The sequence below is a fragment of the Canis aureus genome, chromosome 14 (assembly GCF_053574225.1).
Source record: "Canis aureus isolate CA01 chromosome 14, VMU_Caureus_v.1.0, whole genome shotgun sequence".
NCBI classification, from domain to species: domain Eukaryota; kingdom Metazoa; phylum Chordata; class Mammalia; order Carnivora; family Canidae; genus Canis; species Canis aureus.
In genome coordinates, this window is record NC_135624.1 from 21,185,720 (window position 1) to 21,207,910 (window position 22,191).

The 22,191-nt window shown below is 38.8% G+C and overlaps 1 long non-coding RNA gene across 5 annotated transcripts in view; it reads left to right on the top strand.

Annotated features, from left to right (window-relative positions):
• Positions 1-22,191, top strand: part of LOC144283221 (uncharacterized) — a 310,775-nt gene that overhangs the window by 226,757 nt on the left and 61,827 nt on the right. For 4 of the 5 annotated variants that reach the window (XR_013351657.1, XR_013351658.1, XR_013351655.1 and 1 more), the window contains 2 exons: positions 17,087-17,155; positions 17,285-17,400. This is a non-coding gene — a long non-coding RNA (uncharacterized LOC144283221). The remainder of the gene's footprint in view (positions 1-17,086; positions 17,156-17,284; positions 17,401-22,191) is intronic. The other variant, XR_013351656.1, reaches the window with a different exon arrangement.

Below are 22,191 nucleotides of genomic sequence, written 5' to 3' on the forward strand. Positions count from 1 at the left end.
TCTGCTCTGATTTTCCTTTAGTGATTGCCTCCTCTCTCACTCAGTTCATGTGGTTTAGGTAGCACAGCACTCCCTTTTCCATGTCCTCACCATCCCAGACCCCTGAGGAGGCCCCAATACCCAGGTCAACAACCAAAGAACTCAATATCATTGCCTGGATGGGCACAAGATCTAAATTTGGGCCAAACCACAGATATTCCTGTCCTTGCAACCGAACTGCTCAATGTTTTTTAGAAGGATAAAGGGGATTTCTCTTTTCTCTTGGTTTTAATTCATAAGGACTTATAAATCAGACAACCAAAAAAAAGGCACTTCTTACTCTCATTCTATTATTAAAATAATAATGTGTTGGGAGCCATGCTCACTGCATTTGGTTCATCATCTCATAATTTCTACAATAATTCTCTGAGGTGGGTACTTGTATTATCTCCATCTACACACGAGAAACCGAAAGTTAGACATACTGTTATTTTAAGGTCACATGCTAATAAATAAATGACAAGTATTTGACAAACTAAATCTATAACTCAAGGTAGCCTGGAAGCATTGCATCCCTTTTAGTGTGAGTGCCATATTTTAGACTATTCCAAAGTTGACTAGAGCTAAAATGTTTGGCTTGGTACCCTATTGTTTCATGTTTATTAATAAATTTATTTTTTATTCAGTCATTCATTTCTTTGATTTTTACTGAGCATCTGCTAAGTGCCAGGTATTAGATGCCTAGGATGTATCAAGGTATCTGTCCCCAAGGAACTCCTAATCTAGAATAGGAGATGATGAGTTAAAAAACACATTATAACGATGCAGTAAATGTTCAACAGTTTCAGTAGGAAGGAAAAGAAGGAAAAGAAATTATAATAGAGTAGATTTGGTGACCTATACTGGAACATACAATTAAGCCAAGAAAGATGTCTCTAATATTTACTCTTATTAATTTTATTTATTTAATTATGAGTGAATTTAATTCTGGAAATGATCCCAGATGCCTTTCCCTGCTGGGGAATACAACAGTTTTATAAATAGCAAACTTTCCCTCATGGGCTGAGAGGAAGCCATGTAAATTCTTCAGTGCCTCTGCTAGCAGCTACATTTAAAGAATTTTATGCTGAAGTATTTTGATATAATAGGAAAAAATACAATGAATCAGATCCACTCACATTCTAGTTCAACCTAACTGCTTACTAAGTGTATGATATTGTGTAAATTATGTAACAACTTAAACTGTAAGATGAGGATGCATACATAAAATGTAAATGAATATGTAAATACAAAGTGCACCTCATGTTAGTATCCACTTGCTTAACAGATTTTAGTTTTCTTCCCTTCCATGATTTTTCAGTTTCTGTTTTCTCATTTATCATATTGGGATAACAGAACTTATTTGTAGGACTGATCAATCAATTAAAGTATGTGCATTAAAAAATAGTTGTCACGTAATAGATGCTCAGTAAATGTCAAATAGCCCTTGCTGTTTCTCTTACACTCTTGAAAATGTAAATGCCTTCTTATCTTAATTGGCAAAAGTAACTTCTCTGATAAATTCTAACAAGAAAAAAAATCCTACATATCTGAATAATTACATTATTAACTCAAGGTCAATTACAGTTCTCCACTTTGCCTGGAAAGACATAATAAAAACATAAAGACAAAGTAGAAAGCAGATCACAAAGACATTTAATGTATAAGAGAATGTATAAGGGAACTAATTAAAATTTTCAGTAAGATTTCTGTGAATGTGTGTGTATGGCTTGATAATTATTCTTAGAAAAATAAAAGCAATGCTTTAGAATCATAGACAGTACAAATTAAAAACAGTTACCTTATTTGTACTATGGAAAAGGTGATTTAGAAATAACTTTTTATTCATTTGTCACATATATTTTTGTGATATTGGGCCCCAACCTCGTGGTGATAGTCTGGTTTCACCAGAAGCCCTCTCCTTGCTGAAAAGTAGTTTTCTACTCTAAATCCATTCTATTTTCACTTATGCTGATGAATAATGCAGTGTTGAATTGCTTTTTTTTTTTTTTTCTGGTTTAGTACTAGCATAGGAACTTTCCTCTAGAATAATATCAATTAAAATTCTCTGTGGCAGATGTGGGTTATGGACCTGGTCAAAAGGCATAAACTCCCAACCCACCTTGTGATTGTTTTAGTAGAGGATTTCCAAGCATTACTTCGAATGACCTCAGCCATGCATTGCAGGTAATGAGGGAGACACAATTTCATACCCAGCTTCTTAACTCCTTGGCTGCTGTTGAAGGTAGCTTTATTTTTCATTTGGTGGACTGGAACATCCCCTCAGATTAGAGAGAAGGAAGCCCTTTGTACTTTATAAGCACAGCTCTGTCAAGAGTGAGTAATAATAGCATGGACTCTGATTTTTATAGTCAATTTTATTTCTACTTTAAGGAACAAGTTCTTCATCACATTTGTAAGCAGAAGCAGAATGGCTCTCGGCAAAAGTTAAAGCATGAATAATATTAGCAAGATAATTGGAATCTATACATTTAAATCTAATTCTATTTGATTTCTTTCCAAATAATTATTAAGTCCTTACTATATACAAAAGAGTATGTTCAATGCATATATGTTGATTTAAGTTTGTCAATGTCCATTATCTAGATTGGTCCACCAATATTGAATATACTCTCCCAGTTTTCTGCTGTTCAACTAGTCATGAATAACTTCGATTTCCTTCTTGTCTTCTTCTTGTTACTCATAAAGTTTTAGAGCCTCTTATGTTCTTAGAATATATTTGCTTAAGTAAAAGCTAATTTCATGAGATGATTCCAAGAGTACCTCAAAGAAATCAAAAATAAATGTTTTCTGAAAGAGCTAGGCTCTTTCTTTCCTATCAGAATGATCTGAAATTGACTAGTGTGACAGGTATATTGCAGTATGTCTTCCAATGGTCCCTGACTCGTGGTAGTCACACCCTCATTTGATCCCTTCCCATCCAATGTGGGCTCACCCTTTGATTTACTTCTAAACATTAGAATAAGGAAAGATGATGGGATGTCACTTCTGTAATTGGGTTACATAAAATTATGACTTCTATTTTGCTAGCAGAGTCTCTATTGCCTTCTCAATTTGCATACTGTCATATTAGGAAGGTGCATGTGGCAAGGAAGTAAGAAATTCTAGCCAATAGCCAGCTGGAAACAGGCCCTCAGTACAATAACTGCTGAAAAACTGAATTTTTCCAACAAGCCTGTGAGTATGGAAGTGGATCCTTTCCTAGTCAAGTCTTCAGATGAGACTACAGCCCTAACCAACACCTTGATTAAAGTCATGTTCTCTGCAGCACTGGTCACAATAGTCAAGATGTGAAAACAACCCAAATGTCCATTGACAGATGAATGGATAAAGAATATGTAGTATATGTACAATGGAATATTATTCAACCTTAAAAAAGAAGAAAATCTTGCACTATGGAACAATACAGTTTGACTTAGAGAATTTTATGCTAGGTGACATGAGCCTGTCCTAGAAGGACAAATACTTTATAATTCTACTTATATGAGATATTTAAAATAGCCAAGTCCAAGGAGGCAGAGAGTAGAATGATTGCTAAGGGCTTAGGGAGGGGGGAAATGGGGAGTTGTTCAATGGATATAAGGTTTCCATTATGCATGATGAATAATTTCTAGAGATCTACTGTACAACATCATGTCTATTGTTAACTGTCTATTGATAATATACTGTACCCTCAAAAACTTGTTAAAAGGGTAGATCTCATGTTAAATGTTCTTACTGCAAAAAGAAGAAAGAGCATATTGTCAAGGGAATTACTCTGAGCATGATTGGAACTTAATACTGTTGGGGAAATGGGAAATTGAATAGAACAAGCCCAGGGGTTGGGATAACTCAGTGACTATCCATGTACTCCCCAGTTATTCATTGATTAAGGACTTTTGGAGGTAAGTAGGAGGCATTAATTCCTCCAGAACTTCCAGACTTTCCCATAAAGAAATAGAAAGGGTTTCCTGGTTGGAGGAAGACCTCAGGCAATGAGTCAATGGTGCTGTTAGTTGGAAGTTGACTAAGCAGGCATGGATGTGATTAAGTGCTGGAGGATATAGGCAGGGTATCACAGGTATCTGACTCATTATGCACAACTCTTAGGACTCTTAATTCCACCTTACAAAAGAGGAAACTGAGTGAGGAGGAGTGGAATCCTTGCCAAATCCTGCAGTTTTTCTGGATCAGAGCTAGGATTAAAAAACCAGTGAGACTATGAAATAAAATATTTCATATAGGATTGTTGTGAGGGTTAACTATACATAAATGTACCTAGCAAGTAGTGAGCACACAGTAGTCAACAGGTATTCCATAATTGTCATACTTTCATACACCTGGAGTTTTCCAGCAAGACCCTGGACAGCATGGCATATAAAGGACCTGGGATTGGGGACCTGTGTCCTAATCTCAGCAATACCAACAAATAATAATGATATGGAGCACTGCAATAAATCCACTCTTTTTTTGTGTGTGCAGCGGTAAACAGAAAGAGACGGAAAAAGTTACTGTTCTTCCTCTGTAAATATAATTTTTTAAAAGATTTTATTTATTTATTCATTCATGATAGACATATAGAGAGAGGCAGAAACACAGGCAGAGAGAGAAGCAGGCCCCATGCAGGGAGCCCGACGTGGGACTTGATCCTGGGACTCCAAGATCACGCCCTGAGCCATAGGCAGGCACTGAACCACTGAGCCACACAGGGATCCCCCTGTAAATATAATTTTAATGATAGAAGAAAATAGTAACTGTACTTAGAAATCTCAAAATTAATGAAAAATTAAGGCATCCAAATTCTTTTATGTGACTATTAACATTTTTGTGTCCTCTCTTTCATTCTCTTTCACACACACACACACACACACACACACACGCCCTACTTTACCTGGTTGTTATCATAGTTTATGTATATTGCTGTATGCAGCATTTTATTTTATTTTATTTTTTTATTATTGGAGTTCAATTTTCCAACATATAGCATAACTCCCAGTGCTCATCCCATCAAGTGCCCCCCTCAGTGCCCATTACCCAGTCACCCCTACTCCCCGCCCACCTCCCTTTCCACCACCCCTTGTTCGTTTCCCAGAGTTAGGAGTCTCTCATGTTCTGCCTCCCTCTCTGATATTTCCCACTCATTTTTTCTCCTTTCCCCTTTATTCCTTTTCACTATTATTTATATTCCCCAAATGAATGAGACCATATAATGTTTGTCCTTCTCTGATTGACTTATTTCACTCGGCATAATACCCTCCAGTTCCATCCACGTTGAAGCAAATGGTGGGTATTTGTCGTTTCTAATGGCTGAGGAATATTCCATTGTATACATAGACCACAGCTTCTTTATCCATTCATCTTTCGTTGGACACCGAGGCTCCTTCCACAGTTTGGCTATTGTGGACATTGCTGCTAGAAACATCGGGGTGCAGGTGTCCCGGCGTTTCACTGCATCTGTATCTTTGGGGTAAATCCCCAGCAGTTGTATGCAGCATTTTAATACAAGTTAGAATGATGTAGGAAAGCATCTGTCGATATACCTTTGCCAATCCAGTGTGTTACCAAATTTTTAAAACTTTTTCTCTCTGACAAGTGAAAAGGGTACTTCAGTGTAATTTCTCTTGCTTGTAAGACTGAATATCTTTGCATGTGTTTAAGAGTCACTGCTATTTTCTTTCTTTAATAATATGCATTTTCCATTGAGGGAGGCAGAATTCTAAGAAAAGAACTCAGGTCACCTGACCATTTGATTTCAGCCTTGTGAATCCTTGAGTGGAGAACCCAGCTTCACCACATGAGACTTCTGAGCTACACAACTATGAGAGAACAAATGATGTTTTGTGCTGCTAAGTTTGTTATTACACACCAATAGAAAAGTAGTGTATCCATGTTTCTGTATAATGTCCACATTTATTTTTCATATCATCACAGAATATCCCATGAGTGACACTGTTATAATTGAACATTTAGGTCAACTATATTGAACCTATAGTTGAACATTTGGGTCGCTTTTAATTTTTTGCTCTTATAAACACTGCAGCAACAAACAGGTTCATGGACATAGCTTTACCCATTTTTTATCATCTAATATTTATTTTATCTGCTTTTATATCGAACAGATAATATATTACTGGTTTCAAAAATCAATGTAAAAAAATGATAAAAACTGAAGAATTTTCTTCTCACTCCCATGCCTTGGCTATATACTTTTCTAAGATCCAAACAATCCAAGTATTAAATTATTTTAATCCTTCTAGAAATTTTTTTTGTCTAAATGATAGCATATAAATGATACTACACTGAGATGCCTGGGTGGCTCGGCAGTTGAGCATCTGCCTTTGGCTCAGGGCGTGATCCCGGATTCCCGGGATGGAGTCCCGTGTTGGGCTCCCTGTATGGGGCCTGCTTCTTCTCCCTCTACCTATGTCTCTGCCTCTCTCTCTCTCTCTCTCTCTGTCTCTCATGAATAAATAAATAAAATCTTTTAAAAAATGATACTACACTAAATGAATGTACATTGTTAGGTAGCTTGCTTTTTCACCCAAACAATGTATTTTGGAGATTGGTCTATATCAGCACCTAAATAATAGCCTCTCTGTAGCTGAATAGCATTCTATTATATAAATATGCCATCATTTATTTAACATTTTTGTTATTCAATCATAAATGCATAATAATTTATTCTGTTGTATGAATGTACCATAATTTATTGATTGATGAACATGTTGGGGTTTTGGGAATTTTGTTCCTGGTCATCATGCAAGATAATATGGAAGTGTCCCACAAGGATAACCAGAAAAGCTAGCTAAATGTTAAAATATATATATATGTATATATATATATACACATATATATATATATATATCATATACATATGATATCATGGTATAAAAACACACAACACACACAGACACACACACAAATATTAGTAACATACTGTGACCAAATGGGCCTCAAAGATTCAAAGATTAAAAACAGACAAAGCTTTTGACGGAAAATATGTGGGTGGATAGTATATTTCTATGGGTGGGTCTATTTGGTAACGGTTTGACTGTGCCTGGTTTTACCACCTGTTCAGATGAGAAGATTTTTTTGTCTTTTTGTAGCACTGATAACCAGGAGAAGCCATTAAAAGCCACTGGTTATTTTATTTTTCATCAGGCAATTTTCAAGGTTTTAATTTGTTCGGTATTTTTTTTTTACACTGTGTTACATATAAGCAACTTTAATAGGTGATAAATGTACAGTAGTTAGACTTCACCTGCCTAGACATTTTTCCATTTTATGCTCTATGATCTGAAAAAAATGCTTTTTGAACTGTATAAGATTTATGTCTACTGTAAACATTGTTTAATTTTTTTTGCTCTTGATTTAAACAAAAAAAAGTTTTGTTGAAAACGCTATTGAATATTGCAATCTATATAGTGTATTGGATGGCTTCTTTTGTCAACCTGATCTCCTATGTTACCAATGTGTATCGTCTCCTTCTCCCTAAAGTGTACTTAATCTTTGCTTTCTTTGCACAATGTCTTTGGTTGCAAGTCATAAGCCTGAGGCAAATAAAATTCCAGTAATTTCCAAGAATGTGGTGTTGGTGCTTTCCTAATAAAGAGATAATTTAGCTCAAAAAATATATATATATTTTTTATCTATATATCTATATCTATATCATCTATATCTATATATCTACCTGATATCTCTTCCCTAGATATTATCTACCTGAAGGTATTAGAGAGTTAAACAGAAAGAAGGAATTACTTGGTTACTTGGTTAGGAGCTGAGGGGAATGGAAACCCAGGACTGTGAGGCCAGCCCCTGAGGGTGCTTTAGACCTGAGTGAGAATGCTGAGGACTTTGTGAACAACTTCATGGGACAAAAATGTTAAGGGCACTCCAAGGTGACCCTTCAACTTTGGGCTGGGACTCCAAAGGGGTAAACACAAAGAATGAATGAATTCCAGTCCCAAGGGGCAAGCCCTTACAGGATCTGATCATGACCTCATAATTCCAGAAATTGGATTGAGATGATTCAAGATTGCTAATAGCTCTTGGTGGAAGCAAAGGTACATCTTCACTGTGAAATGTAACCACAATTGGCTTCACATTATTTTTAGAAATAATTTTACAAATAGAAAGTTCCAGCCACCAAAACCAACCAAACAAACAACAGGCACATGAGGAGTGGTGACAACCTGAAGAAAAATTAATAGAACTGATAGGAAATAAACAGATCTACAGGGCTCCCAAGAATTCAGAGACTGACTTAAAACTCAGCATTGTTACTGTGCCCAAGGCAATAAAGGAAGAGAAAATATTTTCAGTGGAGGATTGGAAACAATAGTTTGCAATCTTTGGTCTTACAAATAGGGCAGCAGTGAATATACTTATGCAAGTATATTTGTAGAAGAAATATGTAGATGTGGTATTTCTGTGTCAAAAATATTTGCAATTGTAATTTTGATAGCTACTGATGAATTGTCCTCCCTAGAGGTGCTACTAATTTACATTCTTACCAGCAGTGTAGGAGAGTGGCTGTTTCCCTACATTCTTGACAACCCATGTATTAACAAATTTTTGTATATTTTTATTAAAAAATTTTTAAAGATTTTATTTATTTATTCATGAGAGACACACATGGGGGGGCACAGAGACATAGGCAGAGGGAGAAGCAGGCTCCCTGCGGAACTCGATCCCAGGACCCCGAGATCATGACTTGAGCCAAAGGCAGACACTCAACCACTGAGCTACCCAGGGTACCTGGGTACCTAACACATTTTTAAAGTATTTCCTAATATAATGGGTGGGAATGGTATCTCACCATAATTTGTATTTGCATTTATCTTCTAAAAAGTTTGAACATAATTACGTATGTTTAAGGGCTATTATTTTTCTCTAAATACTCCTTTAATTTTTCTATTGGATTGTTGGTCTTAATGTTTATGGGAGGTTTTTTTTAAGTATTAGGGAAATTGGCTCTTTTTTTCCTAAGATATAAAATGCAAATATTTTTCTTGTTTTGCTGTTGACAATTTCTGACTTTGGTTACTGTAGGTTTTGCTATGTCCAGATTTTTTATTGTCAATTTTTCACTTTTTTTTTGGTTTTATTACTTCTGGTTTTTATATCATGTTTAGAAAGACCTCTTCCACTTAGAGATTGTATATCAAAAATCACTACAGTGTTTTCTGGAACTTTTATAGGTTCATTTTTAAATTATTGATCTCACTAGACTTTTCTTTCAGTGGCCATCTAGTTATTTTGTACCATTTACTGAATAATCCTTCTATTCCTCATTGATTTGAAATGCCACCTTTATGATATGCTTAATCCCGGTGTACATCTGAGGCCATTTTTTGAGTTATTTTCTATTTATTGGGTCTGTCTCTTCATCTATCCATCATATATCTTGCAGATTATTTTGCTTTATACGATATTTTAACATCTACTAAAGGTTGTCCCTTCTCAATATTCTTCTTTTTTAGAATTGCTCTGGATATTCTTATTTATTCTTTTGTATTGGCTTTGGAATTTGCTCTTTGTTTCCCAAATAAACCTGTTGGTGTATTTAGTAAAATGACACTACACTTATAGAGTGATTTAGAAGGAATTGACATCAGTTCTTTCCATCCAAGATCATGGTATGCCTTCTCATTTGGTCAAATCTGTTTGTCTCTCGGAAGAATCCTACAGTTTTCTGTAGTGCCTTTATAAATGGGGTGTCTCTCAATTGGATGAAAGCCCCCAGATGTGGGGTGACTATTGGGTAGAAGCTGTGGCATGGGTGGTGAAAGAATTCACGTAGGGCAGAACCAGGGAAATAGAAGTTTATTGAATACACTCAAGGGAGCAGTGGGCAGGACGCCATGGAGAGGCTGTCAGCCATGAGGAGGTGTGGGGGGATTTTAGGTTATATGCATATAAAGCCAGTAATGCCAGTTGGCTCTTCTGAGTGGCAACACCAGTCTGTATTCCTATGAGCAGAGCATGAGAATTCTTATAACCTCCCAAACTCCCTACTAATATCTATATGAAAGATTTTCTATGTGCTTATCCCTTGCATTTTAATTTCTCCTGTGTATTGATTGTTCATGTGTCTTTTTCTAAGTATTCATTTATAATATATCATAAGATATACCAATTTCACCTTATTGCTAGATAGGTTTTTCAATATATTATTCATGTTTGAAAGATTTGTGATGTTCCTTCAAGCATTACAATTTTGTGATTTAAAAAACATTTAAAAATTATTCCTATCAAGAGTTTCTACTTTTTGTAAAAGGGATTTACTTCTAATTTTCCCGCAAGCTGCTTGTCTAAATACAACAGAGAAGTAGCTGAGAATTCTAAAAAAAAACTAGGATAGGGACTAGGAGGGGCCAGGAAGTCAATGTAGGCACAGCAATCATTTTAGAAATATATTTGCTCACTCATTTAATAAACAACTACTAAACTTATTATGAGCTGGGGACTGTAATAAATGTTGATGATACAGAGATGAGTAAGACAGTCACCTCCCTTAAAAAACACATGTTCAGTAGAGGAGAGGGGAGTGTAAAAACAGATGAATTGCAAGTATAACTGCAGAAACATTAGCAAAGCCCTAGGGACACAGGTTTCTTCCATTATGTGACTCAGATTTTCCAGTGTGAAATTAATGTGTTTATTATATTGATGACACATTTTCTGTCATATTAGAAAAGAGAAAAATAAAAGAAGTAGAGATGAATCCATTGATTGTTGGTTTTAGTCAACAAATATTTACTGAATGCCTCATTTTGTCACTGTGCCATATATCAGGGATACAAAAGTGAGCAAATGTTAAGTGATAACCTACAAAGGACAAAAACTGTTGTCTGATTTTTAAAGCTCACTATGATTCATATAGCACAGTGAGCCAGAATATTTAACATATTCTTTAGTCATCTGTGTTGGATGTCGGAGATCATAGTATGTGTGTATACTTGAGAGTAAGCATTTCAGTTTTGTTGGTTGTGGCTAAGAAATGCTAATTACATCTTGTTTTACTAAGAATGAACAAAGCTATATTAAAAAGAAGAAATATTTCCATAAAGCAGGTGATTCTGCTTGCATGGATAGTGACCTGACCTCTTGAGGATGTCCACAGGCAGAGATGTAATGCATAAAGTCAGTCCTCTTCAGTGATTTTCCACCACTACCCCAGGCAGAGAGACATCTTCCATGTGAGGGAGCTGGGTGTATGCAGATTTAATGGTATATGATGGCAGAGGTTGTGAACAGTTTGTAAAGAATTGTAAAAGCTAGAAGTAATAGAAGTTTTTAAACTAGATATAGTCATTTTATTTCTAAGGTGATAATGGGGGTCCTTTAAAGCCCAGAGAATCTAGGGAAGAGCAATTTAGGACTGTTCTTTTATATATATTAAAGATTTTGTTCATTTGAAAGAGAGAGAGCACAAACAGTGAGGAGAAGGGGGAGAAGGAGAAGCAGGCTAAGCCAGGAGCCCAACCTGGGGCTTGATCCCAGGACCATGGGTCATGGGATCATGATCCTGAGCCAAAGGCAGATGTCTAACCAACTGAGCCACTGAGGCACCCCTGGACTATTCTTTCTTTAAATCCCCTTGAGGAAACATATTGGACTCTGAGTTTGCCTCCCATCACCCATTCCCTAATTATGGAGCAGCCCAAGCTTGAGATGTGACTGACTTTGTTGGTAAATCAACTGCAATAACCCCATCCTTCCTTCCATGTTAGCTGGTTTCATTGGCAACCAGGGAGGCCTTCGTGGAAGAGGTAAATCAAGTTAGACTTTTAAGACAGAGTAGAATTTTGATAAGTGGAGAGCAAATTACGGGCAAAAGTGAAAAAATAAGAATATGCAAGGTTTGTTCAGGGACGGTGAGCAAACGTTTCTCAGCTAGAGCAAAATGTTATACTGTCTATCTCCCAGAGCTGCCCAGGTGATTAAACTCAATTCTTGCATTTAGTAAGCAATTATTGAATGACGCCTAGTATGGTACTAAGAAATAGACAGGCTTCAAAGAAAGTTGCCTCAAGGTTGAGAAACCCCACAGCAAAGGTAAACCCATTGATTTTAGAACTAAAAAGACCTAAGATATAATCTAACACAATCCATTCATTTTCAGGTCACAGAAGCAGAGGCCCAGATAGCTTAGGTGAATGGAAGCAGTAAAGTACGCAGGGAAAAGAACAAGTTGTCAGAGTCATTTAAACTCTTTTACTTTAATTTCCATCAGCAGAAAGAGGGCAGTAATAGCACAAGAAGCTGTCACTGCTGCCCAGGGAGACAGCATATGCAAAGCGTCAGGCAGAAAATAGATGCCAAGTAAATATTCCCTTTCATTTTCCTTCTTTCCTTTATTGATAGCAACATAGAAATTCTATGGCAGACTTAGGAATAACTCTACCTGACTCCAGAACAGCTCCCTCCTGCACAGTACAGCAGTCCATTGTTAGAATCCCAAGGAAGGAACCACAAAGGCTTCTTTCTCCAAAGAAGAGGAGCTATATTCAAAAACTCTTACCTTGTTGTCTTAATCACATACCAATCTCATTCTCTTCTCTAGACCCATGAACGCCTTGATTCTGAATCCCCACTCCTGTTCTTTTCCATCTATCTATCCAAATCCTCTTTTTCACTCATTTATTCATTCAGTTATTTGGTCTGTGTAGAGTCAGGGAGTCATCAAACCTTTATTGAGCACTTATTATGTGGCAGGCACTGAGATAGGAGTTGAGATTACAGCGCCAAAGAGAAGAGCTGCAGGGAGTCTGGCAGGGGCAGTCTAGTTTAAGCACAGATATGCCCATACCAGGAAAGTTAAGGGATGGTGTTGTAGAGGTAGGGACATGATATCTTGGGAACATTGGACAGAGGAGACAAGGTGTACCTGCAAGATCTCTGCCATTATTCTCCTGTAATTACATACTCATCCTATTCTTCTTTGCCTCCTATTACACATAGAGATGGCCACACACAACAACTGAGCCCTTACATACATATACTACTTACTATCAGTGCAGTGATATCAGGATGTGGATAGGTATAAGGTGTATATGTAGCCAGAAAGGACCAAGGCAATCCAATCAAGGTACCTCAGGTTTATCTAGAAAAGTAGTGAGCATACCCAGGGGTAGAGGATGGATAATTCCATCACTAACAGACTTTGATAAGGGCCTCCTGCAGTATTTCTAAATCTTGGTTGCAGGTCAGAATTATCAGGGGAGCATTTGAAAAATAAAGATGCCTGAACCCTATCCTAAACTTATAGAAGCAGGATCTTTTGGGATGAAGCGCAGGCATGTGAATTTTTAAGTGACATGTGGTTGATTCTGATGATTAATTAGCAGTGTTAGGAAGCACTGGTCTATTTTGTGCCAGACATTTGCAGAACACTGAGAATACACAAGCAGTCCTACTCATGCCATAGAAGATAAGTCTCTGTCCTAGAAACACTGCGTCAGGTGGAAGAGACAGGCAAGCAAAGATACACAATCAACCAGATCAGTTTTTAGATAGAGACAAATACAAAGTGTTGTTGGATCACAGATGAGAAGGACCAACATACTTCTGGGAAGTGGAGAAGCTTTCTAAGTAATGTTGCATTTGAGACAAGATATAAAGGATGAGCAGGGGTGCCTGGGTGGCTCAGTTAAGCATTTGCCTTTGGTCAGGTCAGGATCCCAGGGTTCCAGGATCAAGCCTGGTATTGGGCTCGCCGCTCAGCAGGCAGTCTGCTTCTCCCTATACCCCTCACGCAGCTCTTGTGCTCTCGCTCACTCTCTCTCTCTCTCAAATAAATAAGTAAAATCTTAAAAAAATAAATAAAGGATGAGCAGGAGTCTCCCAAATGAAAGAGGTGTGGAAGGATATCCCAGGCCTAGGACTGAGATCCTCTAGTTCCCACAGGGCTTAGCCAGTAGGTGAGATGATCTGCAGGGAAGTCTGAGGGAGAAGAATTAGGGCACTTTGATCCTGGGAATGGGCTCTTAGGTGTGCTTGAGGTGGAGACAGTGATTTGATGGATTGCGTCACTGATTTATAGCTGTTTCATAGACCATTTTTATTTCTTTCAACTAGACCTTATACCTACAAGACAGTCAAAAACAGAACTTGCAATGGGAATATGCAAGAAAGAAAATTCCTTAAAATTTGAAGCCAAAGGAATGCTTATCACAGAAGGGATAAGTCTATAGAATTCTATGGAGTGATCATAAGAAGGGGGAAGGGCAGAAAGGGGTGGCGTCTTTCGGCAAGGGCAAAGCATGGGGATGGGAGCAAGGTCTGCATATTCTAGGATCTTCAGGGTCAGTGTGGCTGAGGCAAAGCACCAGAGGAAAGGCAGTGGCCATGGATGAGGTCTGGGAGAAAGGTTTGCTCCAGGCTCTTGAAAGGCCTCTGATGCTCTGCTGCAGTATAGACTTAATCCTGTTGACATTGGTGAATCCTGGTTATTTTATGCTGAGCAGTGACAGGGTCGTTTTTCCTTTCTGAAAGGTAATTCTGAACGTATGTATATTTTCTTTCTCCAACAGAATTGTAAGCTTGCTGTCAATAGGGATCATATCTTGGCTATTTTTTGTTTTTCTTTTTTTTTTTTTGCTATCACCTCTAGTGCTTAGCAAAGCAAGAGCAAGGGACACATGTTGAGATGTCCATAGTTAATGGATTCACTAATTATTTGAGCCATACAAACCCATACTCAAGTCAATGTTGTAATACAGATATTATATCCTATGTGGTGCCTGATACTCAGAGATCTCAGGCAATCTTCCACTATGCTTCTTCATGTAACATGCACGCAAATCACCTGGGGATCTTGTTCAATGAGAATTCTGATTTATTATGTCTTTGGTGGGGCCTGAGATTTTGCATTTCTAACAACCTTCCAGATGCTGTCGTGCTGCTGCTGATTTAGATTTCTACCTTTTGAGGGGTAAGGAACTTGAGATGCGCCTACATTATTTGGAAGAGTTATAGTGGTAAGGTCATCTGTGAACTGTAGAATGTTCTATTGAGATTATGGAAGTGAAGAAGCCTTATCTGGAGAGGATAAGACTCCAGAGAGCTCCCTTGGGACTAGTTTTGAAGGTAACCACATGTCTTTGAGGCCCCAGGGGTAGATATTGATGTTATTTGCCTTTAAAGCAGCTTCTTGTGCTGCTGCCAGTTTCTTCCTTGCTCTGCTAGAATTGAGTTCCAAAGAAAATCCATTAGTAACAGTGGAGTTGATAATAGAACAGCAGATTAAGTCAGAGGGCTCTACAAACAGCATGCTATCAGCGTGTAATTTGTTTAGGTCCACGTAGAATAGTTTTTTTCTCAGGAATTTTCAAGTTTGAAATTTGATTATGGGCCACTTAATAAGTTCTTGATATTTTCCTCTTCTTTTCCTCTGTGAAAACAATACTCGTGGCCATATAATGATAAATTGGAAGTCCCTCAGGCCTCATCAACTGGTAAGCATCAAGATGGCCGCATTGGATAGGCTAAGTCTGGCCGCTTGGTGCTGCTTATCAGTGTGAACAGGGGCTTAGTCTTCATTTCGATGTTTCCTGACCTTTCTTTTGGCTCTCAGAGCAGCCTTAGGCCACATCTCCTACTGTCCCAGTATTAATGTGCGTTGTTACCTGCACTTGCATCTTTTGGCCATGGACCCACCACAGTTGCTCCATCTCAGATTGCTCCTCACGACACTACCAGTCTCCGTTGTTTCCACTCCATGCATGGGTACAGCCATTGCTCACTTGGACCAAAGTTTGGAGATAGTCCAGGGTAGCAGCGGAATTAGCTTTGGAGACAGAATGTTGCATATAAGCTGTGTGATTTGCGCACATTCTCTAACCACACTAAACCTTAGATTTCTTAACTGTAAAATGAAGTTAACTGCAGTTCTGTAATCTCAGGATTGTTGAGATAATAAGGTAATCCACCTAAGCTCCTAACTCTTCATTCTTGGCTTGATAAACATTGACCATTATCCTCACTGCTTTTCACTATCATCCATGGTCCCGGTCTGGATGAGCTTCATTTTTCTTTGGATACAGCTGAGACTAGTTAGTTAACAAGTTTTCATGTCATGGCTGATGGCTCTGGGATAAGAGATGGGGATTAAATCAGGGGGAAATACACTGCTGTTTGATGTGGAGACACTCAGGCATGATAGACCCAAGTGCGTTCTCCTGGGGTCCCTCTCAGGGGTCTCGTGGCATCTCCAGGACTATCTTTGTCTTTGAACTTATCTAGACTTCATGGAGTCCAGGCTCAGAGATGAATTTTGTCATCCTGGGCTCCATTTCTTTTTCCAGCATCAACTCTTTTTTGAGGTTACTGACAGTAGGAATCTCCACTCTCTAGAAAGAGAGTCTTTATCCTACTCTGGCATGTCACCTGACCTTGAAAGGAAGGCCAATGCCTCTTTGCCCCTCCCAGTCTTGCCCCAGGGTTCACAATGTTTCTTTCATGCAGAGGACAATTGAACTCTTAAATCATACTTAATCTCTATTCAGGCCCACAGGAGAGATTATCTCTTATAATAATAATAGTAGCAACAAAAACTAACTTTTCTCTTCTTTTCCTTGCCCCACTGCCTCTAAAATAATCTTTCTTAAACATGCTTCTTATTATTCCACTTTCTGCTTAAAGCCATTGTGACCTTCCTGGGACTAAGGTGACGGAAATTTATGTTACCATAAGCAGTTCTTTATATGTGCTGGTCTTTTGTCCTGAGACGCTCTTTGTTTCTTTGTTTTCTCAGAGAACGCCCATTCAGCCATCATGGCCTGGCTCAAATCTGACTTCCTCTGTGAATTCTTCCTGGAATCTGGCTGTGTCCCCTATCCCAGACATCACCCAGGATCCCTCCTCCAGGCCCCCTTGACACTCTACACCTTATCCCATCACATGGCAACATATGATAATTCACTTCCAGTTTTGCCTCCCCAGTGTCAAGGGCAGCTCCAGGAGGCAGTCTCCAGTCACAGGAGCAGCAGTGAAGGAACTAATGCTTACCTCACATTTTACTGAATTGTTTTTTGTCTGCTGTCTCTTCTGATCCTTCCTATAGGTCTGTGAGATAAGTAGGACATACTACTGTGATCTCTGCTTTATATGTGAGAAAAGGAGTCTCCAACAGGTAAGTGACTAGTCCCTGGTCACCCACATCAGCTGATTGAGGGAAGCAGGAAGTAAACTCAGAGTGGGTTCTTTGGTCTGGAATTCCAGTGTCCCTATTCACTCCTTTTTATTGCTTCCATTTTGACAGAAACTAAGCCCTGGTAGGAAAGGGTCTCAAGGAAGACAAGGCATGGGACCAAGGAAGACTGAGGGAGGCAGTGACCTGCTGAGCAACCAGAGCTGCAGGATCACTGGGCCTCACAGGTAAGGCTGTTGGGTATGATAAGAACCATGGGGTGTACTCTTGGCTGACTTTAGGACTTGAGGGAAGATGCTCTTTGATTAAGACAAGTGGGATTGGATATGAGAGAAACACCATGAAAATGAGTTTTATGCAAAACCAGATCACACTCAAAATCTGGTCTCAGGTACCACCTCGCAGAGTGTCATTCCTTTTCAGCAGCCCTCTGGATGGCTCTAAGTAATGACAGATTAATTTTATAAAGGTCTTGAACTGCTGCTAAGACTCCTTTTTAAACCTGAAGGCAAAACAAACAAACATGAAGTCCTACAGAGCCGAGAATAAGCTCCAAGGGAGAGTGAGAGCATTGGAAATAGTTACTGGGATGAAGAAGGGGATCATGATGTACCTTGTTTCAAACCCCACCAGCATTGTCAACTCACCCACCTGCAAATCCTGTGGGCAGTCTGAGCTCGGCTGGGGGTACTAGGGGGCGTTGCAGGGAAGATGCCAGGATGGGAGGGCTCAGAGCTATTTCAGACTCAAGGCTAACATTCACGGAGACCTTGAGTTACGTCATGAAAACTGTCTGGACTTTAGGCCCCCTTATGCCAAATGCGGTTTCCAGAAAAAGGATCCACTGCATATTTGGAAGCCCATCAACCAAAAGTTGTCTCGTCACTTTCGTGCATGAGATCTTTTCATTTGTGAAGAGTATATTATTTTGCTTAATTATGGGCTTAGAAGAGATGGCATAGAGCAGTGGAAAAAGCATGAGCTGGGAGTCAGAGCGACCTGGGTCTGAATCATGGCTCTGCCATCCGCGAGCTGTGGGGCCTTGGCTGGGTGGGCCTCAGTCTCCTTGAACATGAATGGAGAATAATCTTGTAATAATGACCTATATTGTTGGGCAGTTGTTAGGACTCGATTGTTAATGCATGTCAAGAACCTTGTCTTATTCTGCTATTCAGATATTTAATAATCAGTAACTAGTATTAACAAAATGTCTGACTTTTAACATGATAACATTTGGTAAATGAAATTTCATGTTCACTGCAGAAATATATATGTAGTTATATGTTATGTATAATCTTTTTTTGCAGGGAAATATACTGTTGATTTTAAATTTCCATTTCCCAGTGGAAATTGCTGTTATTCCATATCAAAACACCTCCCCAGGCTCATTTTCCTTCTTAGATGGAGCCTCACTGTACCCTACTGGTCCTGATTTTCAGCACCTTGACAAATGGTTTTTAAATACTTACAGTATATCTGTAATCATTTATGCCATGATTAATTATTATTTTCTTAAGGAAAAGTGCATCCATAAAGGAGATAGGATTATCTCTATCAGTCACTCACTGCCTAAGACTTAAGTTATCATCTCCAGTATGGCGATAATATTTAACCCATGTATCTTACAAAGGTGTTTTTTTTTCCCCACTGGAAAAAAAAATCAGATAAGATCATAAGTGGGGAAGAATTTTCTACGTTATAAGTAGATATGTAAATTCGAGTTGTGACGTAATTTTTGCTATAGATCCTTTTACAGCAGATAGGAAATTTCTTTGTGCTCTGGCCACCTGCCTGGGAGTCACCTTGAGGTTACTTAGAGACTTTCTCCACCACCGGATGTTAGGAGATTGGGCAACTTGCTTGAGTAATTTTCTCCTCTGACTCACGTTCCTTGCGGTCCCCATAGTGACCTGTGTACTACCCAGGGGCTATTAAGGAATAGCCCCAAACTTTCAGCTTAGTCTTTTTTTACACAACTTCTAGTACTACCTACCTCAGTGGCCACAGAACAAATCTGTGCAGCTGTTGAATTTGGGTTTGTTGAAATATGAGTACACACTGTTGGAAGGACATAGAGTCTCCACTCTAATGAAACTCTTTCTGTGGATACCAATCTCTCCATAAGGCCCAGTTGGGGTAGAAGAGCATAGTTAATACATAGCATGAATACTAACACGTCATCCAGAGATAAATTTTAGGTATACTTGACCATCTTTCTTTCCTTACTTTCTCTGTGTCTGCTTTCTCTCTCTCTCTCTCTCTCCCCCTCTCCCCCTCTCCCTCCCTTCTTCCCTCCCTCCCTTCCTACTACACTACAACTTTTTAAATCCCTTCTGTTTCCTACTTCCTTTTTACTACACTCTTTCCCAGTCAGTAGACCCACCATGGCATTCCCAGGCATAAGTCATTACTTTTGTTACATGTACTCAGAGTGCAACAGTTGTAGAGATCTAGTCCAGGTCTGAGATTCTAATCCCTTGCTCTGTATTATAATTACCTGAAGGACTAAAAGATACTGATGTCTGGGTGTCAGTTAATATCTCAGGGAGGAGGGGGGGAGCTGGACCCTGAGGCTGAAGCTTTTAAAAAGCTTCCAGAAAGATTCTAACGTGAATTCAGCCTACACTGGTTGAAGATATTTGGAGAATGAAGATATGACAAAATGATTCTAAAAATAAACTAAAATAAGATTTATGGCTCAAAGAGCTGCAATCATGTGGTTTGGCCACACTTGCTTGTTTTCTGTCCATCAAATAACAAGTATTTTTTGAGAACCACAGAAAGAGCGGTTGGTTATGTCCAGTCAGAGCTTCTAGATGAGTTTCAAAGATAAGGCATGTGCCTCACTAAACCCTTTTATATACATTATGTCATTCAACCTTGTCAGCAAAGCTAGGAGGCCTTTTTATTCCTCCCAGTTTACAAATGAAGAATCAGAGGCACCAAGGGATTGCTTAAATAGCTCAAGTTTTGACCACTAGTTAGAAGTGGAGCCAAGAGGTATGAATATAGGCATTCTGCAGTCTTCCTTTTAATTATCATGTGATATACCTCCTCTCTACATTGAGAGATAAGATGAAAACACAGACATTTACTGGAGCAGTGGTTCTCAACCTTGGGTGCACTTTAGAGTCAGTGGGAGAGCTTTGCAAAAATGTCCTTTGCTCAGGTCACACCATGGACCAATTTAACCCCCCACCAGTCTCAAGAATGGAACCAAGACATCAATATTTTTTAAAGTGTCACAGGTGACAAAATTGAAAACTACTGAACTATAGGAAAGAGAGCAAAACAAATGAGAGTCATTAGGATAAGCTTCCTAGGTAATACTTCACCTGAATTTAGTATGAGACAGAATAATGCCCTCCCCTTGCCAAAGATGTCTGTTTCCTAATCTCAGGGACTTCTGAATATGTTACCTTATATGACAAAAGGGAAGTAGGGGTGTGGATACATTAAGGTTGTTAATTAGCTGATGTTAAAATGGGGAGTTAGTTTGGATTGTTCAGGTGGACCCCATGTACTCACATGGGTCCTTAACTGTGGAAAAAATAGGCAGAGGAAGGAGAACCAGAGAGGTGGTAACATGAGAAGGACTTGGCCTGATTTAGAGGGCTTTGAAGATGGAGAACAGACTTAAGGAGTACAGGTGGCCTTGAACTGGAAAAGATAAGGAAACAGATGCTACCCCAGAGCATCCAGGATGAACACAGCCTTGACAACATCTTGAGTTTAGTCTAATGAAACTCATTCTGGACTTCTGACCTCCAATACTATAAGAAAATGAATTCATATTGTTTAAACCCCTGTTCATGGTAATTTGTTTCAGCATCAATAAGAAATTAGCATAGTGTCTTAAAAAGGAAGAGTTTAGAGAAATGTGTGGTGAGTGTGAAAAATACCCATTTAACTGCAGATTTGATTTTCTGTATTTAAGTATCTATATACTGCCACACCTTACATCTCTGCCCTATACAGTGCATCTACAATGGTAGGCATCTGTAGCCTACAGTTGCATCATGATTCAAACCCAAACCTTTTGGACTCTAGAATCAGTGCTCATTCCAGTTACTTGTGTACTTTTCCTCAAGACTATTTGGCACAGTGATGGTTTTTCTGATCTCTGCTTTGAGCAAAAGGCAAGGAAGCATAATGTCACAGGGGACCTTAGAGCACAGAGAAAACATCCTCATTCAAGATGCTTAAAGGAACAAATCACCTCTAATTACTTGGATGTTTAAGGAAGATTGATCTGATAGTTGTGTGCAAGAAGTATTAAAGTAAATGAATGTGGGATAGACAGATCAGTTAAGAAGCTCCACAACAACCTGAGGGTTTGAATTCTGAATGGCTGTGGTAACAATGGTAGGAGAACTTGAGGAGAGGATGAATCCAGGAAACCTGGAGAAGAAAATCAACCCAAGGGAAATCACGCTACTTGAGAAGAGCAAAGGAAAGACAGTCAAAGACAGCTCCAAATTCTCAGCTGTGGCAGACTTAAAGGGTGGTTGGTAGTGCCCCTGACAGAATTGAAGGTGCTAGAAAACAGAACAAATTTGGTCTAAGTGGGATGGGATAGAACAATGGCATATAATAAAGAATTTGATTGGCCTTTGTTCGTGGAAGGGATACTCTAATCCTTGGACTATCCCAAGTAATAAATAATACTGTTTTTATGCTAATGAAATGGCTCAAGGTAGGCCCCTAGATAATTTTTAGAGAGTTGGGACTTTGAGCAATCTACACCTGTGGCATGGAGAAGGGCTGGAAATTGAGTTCAATCAATCATGCTCATGTAATGAAACCCCAATAAAAACTCCAGACAGTGGAGCTTTCTGGTTTGTAAACACATTATTGCTGTGCTGGGAGGGTGATGCACATCTGATTCTCCAGGGAGAGAGCACAGAAGCTCCATATCTGGGACCCTTCCAGATCTTAGCCCTAGGAGTATCCTTTATAAAAAGTATAATCATAAGTATAGTGTTTCCTGAGTTCTGAGAGTCATTCCAGCAAATCAT